A 19,461-nucleotide genomic window follows, 5' to 3' on the forward strand; every position below is an offset into this window, starting at 1 on the left:
CTTACCCTATTATACAGAAAACTATCAGACATGGGATAAATACAATGTTTAAGTCCAGATATACTGTGTCTACAACATTTCCTTTCTCTATCAGCCTCGTAATCTTGTCAAAAAGGAAATGAGCTCTATATTGAAGGAGCAACAGACAATTAGAATTTGGAGGGGAGAGAGGAGGTAAGGGAACATTAAATAATTTTTTTAAAAATTAATAAGCATATGTTTTATTAATAAGGAAACAGGCAAAACGTAGTAAATGTTGGCTTTCTTTCTATTAGAAAAAACTGAATTTATTCAAAAGTAAACTTTTGTTTATACTGTAGGTTTACCTAAGCTGATGAGAGAACTGAGTACCTAATAACTATTGAGGATAATAAAGTTGTTAAAAGATGATTTTCAAAATGGCAAAATGCAAATATTAAGTGAGCATAGGTGGAAAATTTTATTTAACTCATTAACTAATGAAGGACCCTGTACAATATTACAACCTGTTCAAAAAATAATAGGAACAGTCATATGTTAGCAAGCAGGAATGTTGAAGTGAATGTGCTAATGTAAGCAAAATAATAGATCCTATAGGACTAAACTATAGTGTTTGGAATCATCTTTTCTATAGAGAGGAAATCAATTGTATCTCTATGATAAAATTCATTAACGTATCTATAGAAAAGAATAATTTGCATTTTGCTGTCAGTCAACTTTTTACAACTTCCTGAGTTGTAAAATAGCTCAGTCAAGGACAGTCCAAAGCACAGGTTCCAACAGACTTAGACAACCTAACCCTGGAGAGTAAGTCAGGCAATATCTGACATCCCACTGAAAGAACACCCAGAATGGTTGCACATTCAAAATTCTTCACAATTTTTCCTGACAACGTTTCTAGAAGAACATGAAGGAGAAAAACTGGGGGAAGATTGCTGATCAAATGAAAATTTACAATGGTTGGAACATTTTATAATTTTTAAAAAACATTATGTGAGACTCTTTGAAAAAAAAGATAATTCCAGAAAATCATGAAATTATTTTTTTAATTCTTTTTTGTCACATCCTTCAAATAAACCTGTTAATCATGATATACAAGGTCAGATGGAAATTGAAAAATAGGAAAAGTTAATGTTTTTAATGTACCCTCCAATTTGTCTACCAAAAATTGTATTTAAAAGTAGTGTTATATAATTAATGACATTTTGTATGTTCAGATAATTGCTAACAAGCCAAAGAAAACAATTCCCTCGTCTTATTTGGAATTTAAAAATCATTGATTGAATGAAATAGTAATATTTTATTTAGCATTTTTATGTATTTAGAGTGGTAAGAATTTCTGTGTCAGCTCTGTCTTCTGTATTGACAAATCAGAAGGTCCTGAATCCTCTTTACTCTGTTATGAGATCATTAAAAGGAAGTAAGTCAACTGTTCTCCACTGAGAATCCTAGAATTGAGAATCAAGGAATAACCTTCTCTTCTATCCAAAGTTCCTGTGTGGCTAAAGATCAGTGTGATTGTAAAATATGATAACTTGTGTATTAAAATGTCATATAGAATTTTTTTTTAATTATTTATTGAGATTCAAAAATAGCCAAAGAAAATATAATGACTTATAAGCACATAGAAAGATGTTCAGCAATGGGGAAAGGATTCCCTGTTTAACAAATGGTGTTGGGAAAACTGGCTAGCCATGTGCAGAAAGCAGAAACTGGACCCCTTCCTGACACCTTACACTAAAATTAACTCCAGATGGATTAAAGACTTAAACATAAGACCCGGCACCATAAAAACCCTAGAAGGAAATCTACGCAAAACCATCCAGGACATAGGAATAGGCAAGGACTTCATGAACAAAACACCAAAAGCATTGGCAACAAAAGCCAAAATAGACAAATGGGACCTAATGAAACTCCACAACTTCTGCACGGCAAAAGAAACAGTCACTAGAGTGAATCGGCAACCAACAGAATGGGAAAAAAATTTTTGCAGTTTACCCATCTGACAAAGGGCTGATATCCAGAATTTATAAAGAACTCAAACAGATTTACAGGAAAAAAACAAACAAGCCCATTCAAAATTGGGCAAAGGATATGAACAGACACTTTACGAAAGAAGACATATATGAGGCCAACAATCATATGAAAAAATGCTCATCGTCACTGGTCATCAGAGAGATGCAAATCAAAACCACTTTGAGATACCATCTCACACCAGTTAGAATGGCGATCATTAAAAAATCTGGAGACAACAGATGCTGGAGAGGATGTGGAGAAAAAGGAACACTTTTACACTGTTGGTGGGAGTGTAAATTAGTTCAATCATTGTGGAAGACAGTGTGGCGATCCCTCAAGGCCTTAGAAATAGAAATTCCATTTGACCCAGCAATACCATTACTGGGTATATATCCAAAGGACTATAAATCATTCTACTCTAAGGACACATGCACACGAATGTTCATTGCAGCACTGTTTACAATAGCAAAGACCTGGAATCAACCCAAATGCCCATTGATGATAGACTGGATTGGGAAAATGTGGCACATATACACCATGGAATATTATGCAGCAATCAGAAATGATAAGTTTGTGTCGTTTGTAGGGACATGGATGAATCTGGAGAACATCATTCTCAGCAAACTGACACAAGAACAGAAAATGAAATACTGCATATTCTCACTCATAGGCGGATGATGAAAAATGAGAACACATGGACACAGGGAGGGGAGTACTAAACACTGGGGTCTATTGGGGAAAAAAGGGGAGGGCCAGCGGGGAGGGGAGCTGGGAAGGGATATCCTGGGGAGAAATGCCAAATGTGGGTGAAGGGGAGAAAGGAAGCAAAACACACTGCCATGTGTGTACCTATGCAACTGTCTTGCATGTTCTGCACATGTACCCCAAAACCTAAAATGCAATAAAAAATTAAAAAAAAAAAAAAAGATGTTCAACATCACTGGTGTCTTACTTCATTTTGTGCTGCTGTAATAAAATACCAAAGGCTGGGTAATTTATAAAGAACAGAAATTTATTCTCTCACAGTTCTGGAGGCTGAGCAGTTCATGATCAAGGGACTGGCAAGCTAGGGACAGGTCTCTCTGCTTCCAAGATAGTGCCTTGAATGCCAAGTTCTCTGGAGAGAAGAAATGTGGTTTCCTTGACCCACAAATGGGCAGGAGAGAGAGAGAGAGAACCCACTCCTGCAGGCCTGTTTTATGGCAGCATTAATCCATTCATAAGTGTGGAATCTCATGACCTAAACACCTCCCATTATGCCCTATCTCCTAACACTATTGCGTTGGAGATCAAGTTTCAACATGAGTTTTGGAGTGGACAAAAACTTTTTTTTTTTTTTTTGAGACGGAGTTTCTCTCTTGTTACCCAGGCTGGAGTGCAATGGCGCAATCTCGGCTCACCGCAACCTCCGCCTCCTGGATTCAGGCAACTCTCCTGCCTCAGCATCCTGAGTAGCTGGGATTACAGGCACGTCCCACCATGCTCAGCTAATTTTTTGTATTTTTAGTAGAAACGGGGTTTCACCATGTTGACCAGGATGGTCTCTATCTCTTGATCTTGTGATCCATCCGCCTCGGCCTCCCAAAGTGCTGGGATTACAGGCTTGAGCCGCCGCGCCCGGCCAACAAAGCCTTTTAAATCATGGCAAGGAGGATACAGAAAAATTGGAACCAACGCATATTGCTGGTGAGAATGTAAAATGGTTCAGCCACTATGGAAAACAGTATGGCAGTTGCTCAAAAAGTTAAACATAGAATTACCACATGATGTAGCATTCTACTTCTAGTTATATACCTAAGGTAATTAAAAGTAGGGGCTCAGACAGATTATTGTACATCAATGTTGATTGCAGCATTATTCACTGATAGAATTCAAGACATTCTACCCCAAAATCCTTTAAGATGAAAGAATTTGAGAAAACAACAGAATCAGGAAGGTCACTCTCACCTTACTCCACCCTTCATTCCTGAAGCAGGTCATAAAACTTAGGAAGGATTTTCTGACCTTCCCTTGAAGTAGATCGTAGGACCCTCATGTGACAGGTGCCCTCTCTAATACCTGGATGAAAGCAGCCAAAGGCACAGAGACATCAAGAAGAATCTGAACAGATAGGCCTTGCTAAGTTTCCCCCAATTCATTACTGGTAGATCATACCCGCTTTGTCCAAGTCTATTTCTCCATGTCTAGCCATTTATTCATCAAACTTGGCATAAAAGTACACCTGTTTAATCTGCTTCTTTGGGTCTTTATTGCCTTATGCAGACTCCCATGTCACATAAAACTTATATTGAATAAATTGGTATGCTTTTCTCTTGTTGATCTGCATTTTATTATAGGGGCCTCAGCCATGAACCTAGGATGGGTAAGGAAATACTTCTCTTTCCCTATATCGCAATAGCCAACAGGTAGAAATAACCAAAATATCCATCAGCCCAAATGAATGGATAAACTAAATGTGACATATACATATAATTAAATATTATTCAGCCTTTAAAAGGAATGAGATTTTGATACATGCTATAACATGGATGAATCTTGAAAACATTGTGCTAAGTAAAATAAGCCGGACTGAAAGGGACAAATATTGTGAAATTTCACTTATATAAAGTACCTAAAATAGTCAAATTTATAGAGACAGAAAGTAGAATTGGAGTTTTCAGGGACTGAGAGGAATACGGATAGGGTTGGTTAGTGGGCACAGTGTTTCTGTCTGGGATAATGAAAGAGTTTTGGAAATAGAGAGAGGTAATGGTTGCACAACAATGTGAATGTATGTAATGCCACTGAACTGAACACTTAAAAAAGGTTAAAATGATAAATTTTATGTTATGTGTATGTTATCGCAGTGGGGAAAATAATCATTGGTTGGAAGTCAAGATTATTTTAAAGCTTTTTCAGAGCTCCAAGTGTTACAGGAAAGGCATCCTGATCCAGAATCCAAGAGAGAGTTCTCGGATCTCATGCAAGAAAGAATTCAGGGCAAGTCCATATAGTAAAGGGAAAGCAAGTTTATTAAGAAAGTAGAGGAATAAAAGAATGGCTACTCCACAGGCAGAGCAACCCCAAGGGCTGCTGGTCGCCCATTTTTATAGTTATTTCTTGATGATATGTGAAACGAGGGGTGGATTATTCATGCCTCCCGTTTTTAGACCATAGAGGGTAACTTCCTGATGTTGCCATGGTATTTGGAAACAGTCATGGTGCCGGTGGGAGTATGGCAGTGAGGATGACCAGAGCTCACTCTAATTGCCGTCTTGGTTTTGGTGGATTTTAGCCAGCTTCTTAACTGCAACTTGCTTTATCAGCAAGGTGCTTTTTGTTTGTTTTTGAGATGGAGTCTCATTGCATTGCCCAGGCTGAAGTGCAATGGCGAGATCTCAGCTCTCTGCAAACTCCACCTCCCGGGTTCAAGTGATTCTCCTGCCTCAGCCTCCTGAGTACCTGGGATTATGGGCACACTCCACCAGGCCTGGCTAATTTTTGTATTTTTAGTAGAGACGGGGTTTTACCATGTTGGTCAGGCTGGTCTCAAACTCCTAACCTCAGGTTTCCACCTTAGCTTCCCAAAGTGCTGAAATTACAGGTGTGATCAGCAAGGTGTTTAGGACCTCTATCTTGTGCCATCCTCCTATCTCATTCTGTGGTTTCGAATGCCTTATCCATCTGGGAATGCAGTCCAGTATGTTACAGCCTCATTTTACCCAGCTCCTATTCAATATGGAGTTGCTCTGGTTCACATGCCTCGGACACAAGCGCTCCAAACTGGTTTCCATTTCAATTTTCTCTCATTATGCTATTTAATTAATAAGCATTTATTAAGAGCTTTTCTGCTAAACACTATACTAGGCACAGCAAAAAAATTTAAAATAATAAGATTTTTTTTTCCCTGAAATCCTCCTTTATCTCTTTCTAAATTGGAATTTAAGGAAAGTTTTTTTGTGTGTTTTTGTTTCTTTTTGTTGGGATGGGTTGTTCATAGGTGTGCTGAAAGGAAAAATATTTTTCCCCTTTTTAAATAAGTGAGTGTTTAATTATTAAACAAAGTTAAATGGATTTTTGTAACTGTGAAGACTCCCTATAACCTTTAAAATGCTAATGTATTTTTTGAATCTATAAGACTGGATTCAGTAAGTGGCATTCCTAAGCTTATTTGATCAAAAATTCTTTGTCTCTTGGAGCCCAATTAATTAATATCTCCCTTTGTACTGTGCCTATAGAAGTTGAGCTATGTGGGGGATTCTCTTTATACTGGGCTAAATGTATTATGCAATCTGTAATTATGGTATAAATGTGTATTTTGTTTTATCCCTATGTGTTGTAGAATGTGTGTATGACTTTAAAAGCATTTTTTTAATTTAAACATGTAAACGTTAAATAGAGACAATAAAGTCATTATAATTTCTTACCGCAATTTACCGTTCTTTTTCTCCTTTAGAGAGCATTTACTGTTCTGAAAAAGGGACATTCTCATTTTGGGGAGAAGGATTTGCTAATGGAGATTTTGCAGAAAATCGTGATGCTGTGATATGTAACTCGTGAGCATTTTTAATAAGAAGAAACATAGAATGCCAGTCCTTATTTTTTTCTTGCTAAAAAAATTCCTGCCAAATTGTATCCACTCAATAGCTTTAAGGACTTGAGATTTTCTTTCTGCCTTAGAATAATTGTAAATTTTTGTGGCTAATTCTTACTCCGTAATTTTAAACACGTCTCCATTTTTCCCATTACTAAACCTACACTTTAAGTCACAACTTACAATAATATGCAGACAATCCCTGAGTTATGTTGGTTTGAGGTTTTTTTTACTTAGAATTTTTCCACATTATTATAATGTAAAAGTGAGATGCATTCAGTAGAAATACTGTTGTACCCGTACAACCATTCTGTTTTTCACTTCTCATATACAGTATTCAATCGATTATGTGAGACATTCAACCCTGTATTATAAAACTGGCTTTGCATTAGATGATTTTGCCAACTGTAAGCTAAAGTAAATGTTCTGAGCGTGTTTAAGGTAGGCTGGGCTATGCTCTGATGTTTAGTAGGTTAGATGTAATAATGCATTTTTGCCTTACAATATTTTCAACTGTTGATGATTTATTGGGACATAGCCCACATTGTATGAGCATCTGTATTCCTGCATCCTCCATATATTGCTTTTTTTTTTTTTTTTTTTTTTTTGAGATGGAGTCTCACTCTGTAACCCAGGCTGGAGTACAATGGCATGAACATGGCTCACTACAACCTTTGCCTCCTCTGTTCCAGTGATTCTCCTGCCTCAGGCTCCCGAATAGCTGGGATTACAGACATGTGCCATCACATCTGGCTAATTTTTGTACTTTTAGACAGGTTTTGCCGTGTTGGCCAGGCTGGTCTCAAACTCCCAACCTGAGGTGATCCACCTGCCTTGTCCTCCCAAAGTGCTGGGATTACAGGTGTGAGCCACCATACACAGCCCTACATATATTCTTAATTTTGTGCTGTTCCTTCAAAATTAAACTCAGTGGAACAATTTAAGTAAAGCTAAAGATACAGCAAATTTGAGCCTATTTCGTGATTTTAAAGTTGGTCTCAGTTATATCATTTTCATTAGTAGTATCGTTTTCATGTGTCTAAAATATCAAGTAAAATGCATTAAAATATTTAAGTAATTGCACAGGCATTACAAAGGAATAGAAATGATAAAATTACCAAGATCAAACAGCTGGCCCTCAGGCAGAATTACCCCGTGATGCTGTGAAATACTTGGTTATCAGTGAAGGATGAAAGTCTAGATTCAGCCTAGGAAAGAGAATTGTTATGTACATGGATGGAGGTGCTAGTTGTTTGGAAGTCAAGCATTCTAAAGCCCAGGACTGCCTGAACTACAGCAACAAACAACAAAGTATCAGAGTTCAAGGATTAATTCTGACAGGATGACTTTGGAGAGCTTCCTGGAGGAGAACACATTGGGGTGGACTCTGAAGAATAAATAGGATCCCCACAAATTTTTCCAGACTAAAAAGAGAGGCTAAGATGTGCAAATACAGGGTCTATCTTGAAATGTAATTTTGTAGTGCAAAGTATAGGGTACATGAGAGATAGTAAGTAAATTAGACTAGAAAAAATTGTTGAGGCCAGAATATTAGTACTAACAAATTTAGACTGTATTCTCTAAGTGACTGAGAGCTGAGGAAAGTTTTTGAGCAGAGGGCAGGATGTGTGTTTCAGAACAATTACCCTGGTGGGCCCATAGGGAGCAGTTGAGACTGGAATGAGGCAGGGAGGCTAATTAGGATGTTGTAATTGTCTAGCAAAATATGATGAAGACTTGATTGACTGGAAAGGAAACAATAAATAGGAGACATTTTGAAAGAATTAACTGAGCTTGGTGAATAAATCAATTAGAAATCCGTTTGGATGCAGAACCGAAACAATTTCTTTTGAACAGAGTTGAACATACAGAGGCTTGTTTTATTCAAGTAGATGCAGGTAGGTGGCTGCTGGTGTTGGTGCAGAAGCTTGACAATATCGTGGCATCATTTCTCAGGTCTCTTGGTTTTTCTCTCATGTTGTTGAACAACCATCTCCTCCACAGCCTACTTTAGGTGAGTGATTGGCTGGACCTCATTCACATGGCAGCCTCTAGCTATAGAAGTGTCTTGATCACCTGAGACTGGTCATGGTCCATAACTAGGAGCTGATCACATTGTCCTTTTGAAAAAACATTATTAGCATGGAGTACACAGGCATTGGATATTAGGTGAACAATTGATAGAGTTTGCTACAGTCACTAATTGGATATGGGAGTGCAGTGAGCTGAATAGTGTCCTTCCAAAATTCCTGTCCACCCAGATCATTAGAAGATAACCTTATTTAATAATGTATGGTGCATTTGTTCTCCTCCAAGTGAGTCATAGAAATCAAAATTCCTGGCCAGGTGTGGTGGCTCATGCCTGTAATCCTAGCACTTTGGGAGGCTGAGGTGGGTGGAGCACGTGAGTTCAGGAGTTCAAGACCAGCCTGGCCATCATGGTGAAACCCCATCTTAAAAAAAAAAAGAAATCAAAATTCCTTTTCCCTAAGGCGGGTCATAGAAACTAGAACCCCTCTCCCACAAAACAAACCATAAAACCTAGAAAGATAACTCTCTCCCTTCTCCCTTGAAAACCCTCATTTCAGAAGGGACTTGCCCCGTCCTGGGAGGAAGGAATACTGTATGGAGACATCAAGAAGAATGTAAACAGGAAGGTGTTAACTGAGTTTTCCCCTCCAGTCTATTACCATTCGATTATACCCTTTTGGCCAATTGCATTTCTACATGGCTGTCCTTTCTTCATAGAATCCAAGGATAAAAACAGTTTTTTCCTTGGTCTTTGGGTCTTCATTTCTGAAGGCTCCTGTGTCACATAAAACTTTTTTTTTTTTTTTTTCAACAGAGTGCCTTGATGCCCAGGCTGGAGTGCAATGACATGATCCCGGCTCACCACAACCTCTGCCTGCAGGGTTCAGGCAACTCTCTTGGCTCAACCTCCTGAGTAGCTGGGATTACAGGCATGCGCCACCACTCCCAACTAATTTTATATTTTTATTAGAGATGGAGTTTCTCCATGTTGGTCAGCCTGGTCTTGAACTCTGGACCTCAGGTGATCTGCCTGCCTTAGCCTCCCAAAGTGCTAAGATTACAGGCGTAAGCCACCATGCCTGGCCCATAAAACTTTGATTAAATAAATTTGTTATCCTTCTATCTGGTTAATCTATCTTTTGTTATAGGAGTGTCAGCCATGACTCTTACAATGGGTGAGGAAAGTCATCACACTTTTCTGCTCCTACAATATTAATGCCATGGGTAGAGACTGGGCATGGTGGCTCAGGCCTGTAATCCAAGCACTTTGGAGGCCAAGGCAGGCGGATCACCTGAGGTCGGGAGTTCAAGACCAGCCTGACCAACATGGTGAAACCCAGTCTTAAAAAAAAAAAAAATACCATGGGTAGAACATGTTGACATTTGGGAAATATTCATATGGGATGACAGGCAAGAATTGGAATTATGGATTTAGAATTGAGGAAAGAAGAAAATGAAGGGGAAAAAAAGTAAATTTCACGAAGCAATGGTTAATAACATAAGATAGAGTATAATTTTAATGCTGAATTGACTACTCCAACACAATTCTTTCCCTATTATTTCCAAATTCTATTCCTGTGTGACAGGAATAGAAGAAAAAACTAGCATCATTGAGGGGTAATGAATTTGGCCTATAAGGGCTAATGAATATCTACGAACTAAGTTTGGAAAGAGTCATTAACAGCACTTTGATTTCCCATTTGCCTTAGTAGCAAATTTAGCAGCACTCTTTAAACTGCCTCATGGATTAGTCTCTCTATTAGCTTTTTTTTTTAATAAGAAAACAATAAACACTATGCATGGTAGTGTTGTACCCTTTGTGCTTCTAATATAATTTCTTTCACATTTCTGTTATTATGCTTATCTCACTGCATTCTAATTATTATTCTGTCTCCCCCTCTAGATTGTGAGCTTCTTAAAAGTAATGCACCATTTTTATTCATATTTGTATTTCAATTACTTGGCACAATATTCAGCACTTAAGCAATCTATGTAATAACTACTGGATGGATTGTGACAATAGTTAAGGACGCAGATCTAGAGCTAGTTTAGTTGGGATAAATCCTGGTTTTACTGCTTATTAGTTTCGTGATCTTGTGAAATTATTAAACCTCTCTGTGCCTCAGTTTTTTCATCATAATATGAAATAATGAAGAACCTTGTCTTGGTCACTTTGGGCTGCTCTAATAAAAATACCATGTACTTACTGGCTTAAACAATAAACATTTATTTCTTATAGTTTTGTGGCTGGGAAGTCCAAGGTCAAGGTGCCAGCATATTCTGTATCTAGGGAGGGCTCTCTTTCTGGTTTGCAGACAGCCTCCTTCTTTCTGTATCCTCATTTGCCCTAGAAAAAGAAAGGTCGTCTCTCTGGTGTTTCTTCTTATAAGTGCACTAATCCCATTGTGAAAGCTCCACCCTCATGACCTAACTACCTTCCAGAGGATCCATCTTCAAGTGTCATCACATTAAAATTAGGGTTTTAGAATTTGAATTTTGAGGGGATACAAACATTCAGTCCATAACAACCCTCCCAAAAAAATTGCTGGGTTAATTAAATAAATTAATCCTTTTAAAGCACTTAGAAGATTACTAGACATAGGGTAAGTGCTCAATACATGATCAATATACACATATATGCTTCTGAATTATTAAATAGAATAATGCCTCTGGTATTCATTACTGCTATTCAATTTTGCCTTCCTTGTTATTTTGTTTTATAGCTTCCAGTGTATTTCCCCCATGGCAATTTCATAATTGCTATAGCTTGGTTTGTTTGACCCTCCAAATCTCATGTTCAAAATTGATCTCCATTGTTGGAGGTGGGGCCTAATGAGAGCTGTTTGGGTCATGGGGGTGGATCCCTCACAAATGTCTTGGTACTGTCCTCTGGTAATGAGTGAGTTCTCACTCTGTAGCTCCCATGAGAGCTGGTTGTTAAAAAGAGCCTGGCACCTTCCCCTGCATTCTCTCTTGCTTCCTCTCTCACCATATGATCTCAACACATGCCAGTTCCCCTTTGCCTTCCACCATGAGTGGAGGCAGCTTGAAGCCTTCATCAGAAACAGATGCTGGTGCCATGCTTTTTGTACAGCCTGAAGAACCATGAACCGATTTCTTTATAAATTACCCAGCCTCAGGTATTCCTTTATAGCAACATAAATGAACTAAGACAATAATCTACAAATTCATTTGCTTGATTACTGGCAAATTACTCTCATGAGAGCAAGAACCTTTTCTGTAAAGTTCTCTACCCATTCTATGCCTAACACAGCATCTACACACAGCAGAGATTAGTAACACTTTGTTAAAGGAGTAATTGATCCATTTTCACCTTCTGTAAAGACCAATTTAAATCTTTCCTATATTGTTAACATTGAATCTTCTAGTTCAAAGTTTAAAAAAAAGATAAGGTGCAGTAACAACAGAGTTTCAGGCAGATCTGGAAAAGAAAGATTTCCTATTCTTTCTTTTTTTCTTCTTTTTTTTTTGAGATAGAGTCTCACTCTGTCACCCAGGCTGGAGTGTAGTAGTGCAATCTCAGCTCACTGCAACCTCTGCCTCATGGATTCAAGCGATTCTCCTGACTCAGCCTCCTGAATAGCTGGGACTACAGGCACACATCACCACACCTGGCTAATTTTTGTATTTTCTGGTAGAGACGGGGTTTCCCTATATTGGACAGGCTGGTCTCAAACTCCTGACCTCATTATCTGCCGGCCTCAGCCTCCCAAAGTGCTGGGATGATAGGCATGAGCCATCGTGCCCAGCTGATTTCCTATGATTTCTAGGACTAAGTAACAGAAAATAGGATAATAGCTTGCATCACTACATGAATAACATACTCATCTTTATTGTCTTCTGTTTCTGAGGGTGACAACTTCAAACCTCCTACCTTCTTTCCTGACTTTCACTTCCTACACCATCAGCTCTTCAGGGCAGTCTTGACACTGGAATAATAATAATAACATCATGCCCTTAGACAAAGACTGATCCACTTTCTGAAATAAGGTTAAAGGCTATTTTATGTGATGTTTTCTTGTTTTAATATGATTTATAAAGAGGGAGAGTCAATGTTGAAGAATCAGCTATTTTAAAATTGATCCTTCTATAATACTAAGAGGTATTTGTGAAATGAACATGAATAATCTTTACAGCATTAAACACTGCAGAACCAAAATGCGAAATAGTCTTATTTAACATAAATTAGTTTTATTTCACATTGTTTTGTTCTACCATCCTTCTATACATTTGCCCAGAGAGGACAGCAACAAGGAAAGAATATGTAAACACTTTAATCATTTCTAACTTGCCATCTGTGACAATTCACCGTGCTGAAATCAGAAAGGATGGAATCACTTTTCCATTTCCTTAAGGTCACCAAGGACAGACAAGCTCAGGACATACCGTATTTGTCAGAAGTAAAAGAGATGACTGGTGAGGTGGCAGTGACAAATCTGTTCTAGGCTCAGCTCATTTTACTGAAGAATGTGTGTCCCCTTCTGACATTTATCAAAAGAAATTCAATTTTATAAAAAGAAGGATGTCAAATAATAGTACATTGCTAACACTCATTTTGTTGCTGTCAGAAGGGCAGATGGGGGCAAAAAGGGAAAAGGGTGGATGGAAGAGAAAGTTATTCCAGCAAGAAACAAACAAGGTCATGCTAATAATACGTTTATATAAACTTGAATATATTTCTAATTAAAGCACCTATTTTTGAGATCCATCTTAGTGCCTGGTTCACACTTTAGAATACCAGTTTTCATTTCCTCCAGACAGAAGGAATGACACAAAGCAGGTTGATTTGTGGGGTTTTTGTGTTTATTTTTGGTTTTGCATTTTGTTATTGTTTGAGTGCCATTCTGCTGCACCAGGAAAGAAAGCTAATGAAACCTGGTAAAACCCCAGGTACAATGACATGCACCCTGTGGGCATGCAATCAATATTTCTTAAGGTGATGATGATGTTTTTCTCTGGCAGAAAAGGGTATTTTTGGGTCAAAAAGTAACCCAAAAGTTGTGACAGAGGTAACAGAAAAATAGAAGTCAGATTAAGATCAAAGGAAGAAGTTCTATCAGGAGACTAATAATGAAACTGACAATATACTGTAGCAAGTAATAGAGTTTTACCATACTGCATAAAAATATTGGATTAAGATACAAATTAAATCTCTTTCTCAGTGAGGGGTTTCTGCAGAACATAAACAATTAAGCTGCTTTCTGGAGAAGCAGGAAACTTGATTAACAGATCCAAAAAGACAGCATAGGGAAGATGGGTTTAGCACTAGGAGGTGAAACACCAACTGTTATCCAAATTGACTTTTTAAAAATGTTGGATAATTTCAATCAAGGACTGAAATATACTCTTTTCTCTTTAAGCATCAATGTTCTCTGGCCTTAAACTACTCATTGGGTTTAGCAATAAGAGCCAAAGGAGGTTCTTATTAAATAAATGCTACTGGTGCATACGTTGCAGTCACAGTCTCCTGAGGTGAGTATGGAGACACTACAGAAAATTGAGCCATGAAATAGGGTTTTGCATCTCTATACCAAAATTTCAAAAATCTAGAGTTGTCCTCGCTAATGGTGGCTAAGCAGGCAGCTTGTGGGAGTACAGGAGGCTACAGAAGATGCCAGGTGTAAAGTGTTGGAGTCTGACCTATTCTGAGTTCTGTAGTCTCTGTAAGGTGCCTATTTGATGCAATCTAAGTCTTATTTAGAACAGGGACCCTCAGAAGCTGCTAAGTTAAGTCAAAGAAACAAACACTTCTGTGCAATTTCCTCCCACAAAAAAGGAATTGCCTCTAGGCATTGAACCAGGAATCCAGTAAAAATCAGGCTTACTGTACTCTAACCCCAAACTCACTTACTGTCTTTGAGATTTTCAAATTCAAGATGCTAAAAGTTATGCAGAATATTTAAAATTTTATGTTATCAAGTGCCATTCATTGAACAAAAAAAAATATCGAATTCAATAGTACATAAACAAGATTTTTCTTCTCCTTCTTGGAAGATTTTTAGAAGAATTAAAGTCACCAAGACAATCGTCTACATAGTATAGTCACCTTCAAATATTATTACCAGTACACCTTTCAAGGTTTGACATTTTGCATTGGGCTAGCCTTAACATTTGGACAAATCCTATTTGAATATAGGGAATTAATAATAAATTAAAAAATAAATTATGTTAATATACAACATTTTAACCTTTTAAATTAGAGCTCAGGAAACTTTTTCCATTAACAGTCAGAGAGCAAAATATGTTCTGCTTTGCATTCCATACACTCTCACACAACTAATCAACTCCACTGTTGCAGCACAAAAGCACCATAGACAATACAAAAACAAACAGGGGTGGCTGTGTTCCAGCGAAATTTTTTTACAATAAAAGCATCAAACTTTGGCTTCAGGCCACCTTTTGTTGACCCCCGCTTCATATTATCATGTGCCCCCCTTCATTTTTCTCATTCACCTTCGGTCACAGTCACAGCTTTGCACTTACAGTGTAACCAAGTTGTAGCTACAGACCAGACATTGTAAAGAAAGATCTCGGGGAATTTGAGAATCAGTTAAAACTTTGTGCTAAATCATGAATAAAATATACATTGGGAAACATAGTTAACAATCCATTCCCCATCCTACTTCCTGGGCCATCTTTCTAAAAATGCAAATTTGATCCTGCAACTTTCTAGCTTAAAATGCTTCACCTGCAGCAGAGAGCCCTGGCTCTGTAGTTTGTCACAATAGCCTCATTTATGGCTGGTCCTGCTTTCTTTGCCTCCTTCTTTCTTATCATCCCTTCCTTCTCACAGTCTACGCTTCAGCTACACAGAAGGACTTAATAATTTCCAGAATGATACCTGCTCCCTTGCCTTTCAACCCATATGGTTTTGTGTTTTTTGTTTTTTTTGTTTTTTTTTTTTTTGAGATGGGGTTTCACTCTTGGTGCCCAGGCTGGAGTGCAATGGTACAATCTTGGCTCACTGCAACCTCCATCTTCTGGGTTCAAGCGATTCTCCTGCCTCAGCCTCCTAAGTAGCTGGAATTATAGGCATGCACCACTATACCTGGCTAATTATATTTTTATTTTTAGTAGAGAAGAGGTTTCACTCTGTTGGCCGGGCTGGTCTTGAACTCCTGATCTTAGTTCCATCCACCTCGGCCTCCCAAAGTGTCGGGATTACAGGCATGAGCCACCTCTCTTGGCCTACTACTTGGTGCTCACTTTCCTTGAAGCACTCTTCTCCACACATCTCTGGCCTTCCCAACTTAATGACTTCGACTCCCAGACACTTCTGTATACCTGCATTATAATATTTTTACAGCTGGCTGGGTGTGGTTGCTCACACCTATAATCTCAGCACTTTCAGAGGCCAAGGCAAGAGGATTGCTTCAGGCCAGTCATTAAAGACAGCCTGGGTGACACAGTGAGACCCCCGTCTCTACAAAAAAATTAGAACTTAGCTGAGCATGTGGTACATGCCTGTAGTCCCAGCTACTGGGGGGCTAACATGGGAGAATCGCTTGAGCCCAAAAAGACAAGACTGCAGTGACTCTTGATTGCACCACTGCACTCCAGCCTGGGTGACAGGGTAAGATCTTGTCTCATAATAGCAATAATAATAATAATATTCTCACCACTATCTATAGATAATTGCTGGCACAGATAAATTTAAAATTCTTCTTGGCCATGCATGGTGGCTCACACCTATAATCTCAGCACTTTGGGAGGCTGAGATGGGCAAATCCCTTGAGCTCAGAAGTTCAAGACTAGCCTGGGCAACATGTTGAAACCCTGTCTTTACCAAAAATACAAAAACTTAGCTGGGTGTGGTGGCTCACGTCTGTGGTCTCAGCTAGTTGGGAGGCTGAAGTAAGAGGATCACTTGAACCCTGGTGGGGGAGGAGGGAGGGTAGAGGTTGTAGTGAGCTGAGATTGTGCAAATGCACTCGAGTCCAGCCTGGGTGACAAAGTGAGACGCTGTCTCAAAAAATACATACAAAATAAAAAATTTAAAAATTCTTGAAAGCTGAAACTGCATTTTCTTTTAAAGCATATGATATGCCTCTCAGGATCCTGCTCCCTTATCCTCCAAGCATGGAAATAAAGAAAAATCTTGAGTCCCTTTAGGGGAAAATTCCAGGCACCCCACCATCCTTGAGAAATAACCCACTAATCAATAAGATAATAAGCTTAAACAATAGCTACCCAAGTAAGTTAGGATCATAAAATGTTTGTTTCTCTATAAAAACTAAAGATAACATCTTGACACATGTCCCTGAGTTGTTTTTCGGAAACCTGTACCCCCACAAGATGGAAAATGCTGACCACTGTCAAATAAGGGAGAACTGAGGACTGAACTCCGGCCATTGTCTCTTGTTCTAAATGTCTTCATGATGGGCCTGGAGAGACTCATCATGCCCATAGACCAAACCTTAACATTCCTTTCTTCTGATCCCAAGTTTTTAGACAACGCATTGTTTCCTTAACCAATTGTAAATCAAATAATCTGTGAGCCTCTCTATGACTTGTAAGCGCCCACTCCCAGATATCCTGCCTGTTGAGGCAAAACCAATATATAACCTCTATGTATTGAATTACGTATGATTTTGCCTGTAACTTCTGCTTTCCTGAAAGGTACCCTGCCTTTAAAAGCCCTTGCTTGCTAGTCTCTAAGGATCATGTCTGCGAGTCAGGATTCTCTATCCAGAGACAATGGCCCTGATGGGATGGAGCCCGAAGGCGTCATTGAGAGTAACTGGAATGAGATTGTTGATAGCTTTGATGACATGAACCTCACCGAGTCCCTTCTCTGTGGCATCTACGCCTATGGTTTTGAGAAGCCTTCCGCCATCCAGCAGCGAGCCATTCTACCTCGTATCAAGGGTTATGACGTGATCGCTCAAGCCCAATCTGGGACTGGGAAAACGGCCTCATTTGCCATAATGATTCTGCAGCAGATAGAGTTAGATCTAAAGGCCGCCCAGGCCTTGGTCCTAGCACCCACTCGAGAAATGGCTCAGCAGATACAGACGGTGGTTATGGCACTAGGAGACTACATGGGTGCCTCCTGTCACGCCTGTATTGGGGGCACCAATGTTCGTGCTGATGTGCAGAAACTGCAGATGGAAGCTCCCCATATCATCGTGGGAACCCCTGGCCATGTGTTCGATATGCTTAACCAGAGATACCTGTCTCCCAAATACATCAAAATGTTTGTACTGGACGAAGCTGATGAAGTGTTAAGCTGTGTATTCAAGGACCAGCTCTATGACATCTTCCAAAAGCTCAACAGCAACACCCAGGTAGTTTTACTGTCAGCTACAATGCCTTCTGACGTGCTTGAGGTGACCAAGAAGTTCATGAAGGACCCCATTCAGATTCTTGTCAAGAAGGAAGAGTTGACCTTGGAGGGTATCCGCCAACTCTACATCAATGTGGAATGAGAGGAATGGAAGCTGGACACACTGTGTGACTTGTATGAAACCCTGACCGTCACCCAGGCAGTCATCTTCATCAACACCCGAAGGAAGGTGGACTGGCTCACTGAGAAGATGCATGCTCGAGATCTCACTGTCTCTGCCATGCATGGAGATGTGGACCAAAAGGAATGAGATGTGATCATGAGGGAGTTTCGTTCTGGCTCTAGCAGAGTTTTGATTACCACAGACCTGCTGGCCAGAGGCATTGATGTGCAGCAGGTTTCTTTAGTCATCAACTATGACCTTCCCACCAACAGGGAAAACTATATCCACAGAATCGGTCGAGGTGGACGGTTTGGCCGTAAGGGTGTGGCTATTAACATGGTGACAGAAGAAGACAAGAGGACCCTTCAAGACATAGAGACCTTCTACAACACCTCCATTGAGGAAATGCCCCTCAATGTTGCTGACCTCATCTGAGGGGCTATCCTGCCACCTAACCCCAGCCAGAGTTCAGTTTTGCGGGGGGCTGAGGAGTAGCAGGAGCGGGGAGGGAAGGGAGCCAAGGGATAGACATCTTGTCATTTTTTTCTTTGAATAAATGTCACTTTTTGAGGCAAAAGAAAGAAAAAAAAGCCCTTGCTTATAAGCCACGGGACAGTTCGAGTCTTAAGTGTTAGCTGCCCAATTCTCCTTGCTTGGTACCATGCAAAAAATTCTTCACTTTCTCTCGCTGCAAATCTTGGTGTCAATGTTTGCCTTGGATGCACCAGGGGAGCCGACTGAAGTTTGGTTGGATAACACATGGTACCTGGCACATTGAAAATAATCCCTAATGCTTATTAAATGAAGCCATCAATTGTTTAATTTATTTCATAAGTTTGGGCCTCTCTACTTCAGCCTTTAACTTTAGTTATTCCCAGCAGCGGGCAATTTGTTTTCTTTTGCATATTGTCTATAAATGATACTCAAACAACTAATAGGGAAAAACATTTTAATCAGTTAAACAGGTAATTGAATATCAAACCATAGAGAAAATTGTCTCTCTAGATAGTTTGTAGCTGAGACTCTATAAAAACAGACACGTTAACAGGTGAAAAGCAAATAAACATTTAATAACATGTATACCTCTAGTATACATGAAAAAGATACTCAGGGAAATCTGAAAGAGTAAATCTCCAGGCTAAATCTCAAGAGAAGATCTCAAAAGGGTCATTTAAACTTCAGGCTTAAATACCATCTTTGCTGAAACAAAAAGAGAGGTTTATTGGGACAGGCTGGTTATGGGACATAGAAAGAGTCCAATATGCAAGAACAAGGTTTGTTATGCAAACTTCAGTCAGTTCCTTCTCCATTGATTAAGAGTCTCTTGCGATGTAGTCATTCTCTTCCTGGTACTGAGAGAGAGACACCCTTACAAAGAAAGATTTTCTTTAT

At 39.2% G+C, this 19,461-nt stretch overlaps 1 pseudogene across 1 annotated transcript; it reads left to right on the plus strand.

The window, feature by feature from the left end:
* The first annotated feature begins 17,268 nt into the window (after positions 1 to 17,268).
* On the plus strand, positions 17,269 to 18,654 carry LOC100405749 (eukaryotic initiation factor 4A-I pseudogene; annotated as a pseudogene). The gene has a single exon (XR_013523748.1). The product of XR_013523748.1 is annotated as a eukaryotic initiation factor 4A-I pseudogene (transcript).
* The last annotated feature ends 807 nt before the right edge of the window (positions 18,655 to 19,461 follow it).

Source organism: Callithrix jacchus, chromosome 11 (genome assembly GCF_049354715.1).
Source record: "Callithrix jacchus isolate 240 chromosome 11, calJac240_pri, whole genome shotgun sequence".
In the NCBI taxonomy this organism is placed as follows: domain Eukaryota; kingdom Metazoa; phylum Chordata; class Mammalia; order Primates; family Cebidae; genus Callithrix; species Callithrix jacchus.